Below are 504 nucleotides of genomic sequence, written 5' to 3'. Positions count from 1 at the left end.
CCGCCTCGCTCGAGATGCCCCCCTCCTCGCCACTCCGCCGCCGCCCCCCTCCGCGCGGTGGAATGAAACATCCCTCCCTACACACAGTCATCTTCGGGACTCGGTACTGCCTGGAAGGGGGGAGCACAGAGAAAGCAGTAGTAGGGCGTGGAGAGGTGTGCGTATGTGAGTTAGCTCTTGAGGAAGAAGTTGTGACAAGATGTTGTAGATCCCTGGTGGTCTAGTGGTTAGGATTCGGCGCTCTCACCGCCGCGGCCCGGGTTCGATTCCCGGTCAGGGAAGTTACTTTTCCTTCTTTAAAGCCACCCGAACTCCTGCTTTTTGTGATTCTCTTTGACCCACTCTTTCTTTTATAATTCCGGGAGCACCTGGTCGGCTGCTGTGGGACCCTGATGCGACGGCGTTGTTGCCCAGCAGCGAGTTTTAAGACGCACTTAACATTTTGGAAGAGTCATGAATGAAGTGAGTGTGCAAAGTCTCAGCGCCCTGTGCAGACGGGGGCAG

General features: G+C 56.3%; 1 non-coding gene across 1 annotated transcript; it reads left to right on the top strand.

Moving 5' to 3' along the window:
- Positions 1-209: 209 nt before the first annotated feature.
- On the top strand, positions 210-281 carry TRNAE-CUC. The gene has a single exon. It is a non-coding gene; the product is annotated as a tRNA-Glu (tRNA).
- Positions 282-504: the final 223 nt, after the last annotated feature.

The sequence above is a fragment of the Eurypyga helias genome, unplaced genomic scaffold (assembly GCF_000690775.1).
Source record: "Eurypyga helias isolate BGI_N326 unplaced genomic scaffold, ASM69077v1 scaffold11329, whole genome shotgun sequence".
NCBI classification, from domain to species: Eukaryota; Metazoa; Chordata; class Aves; order Eurypygiformes; family Eurypygidae; genus Eurypyga; species Eurypyga helias.
This window is presented reverse-complemented; position numbering and strand designations above follow the sequence as displayed.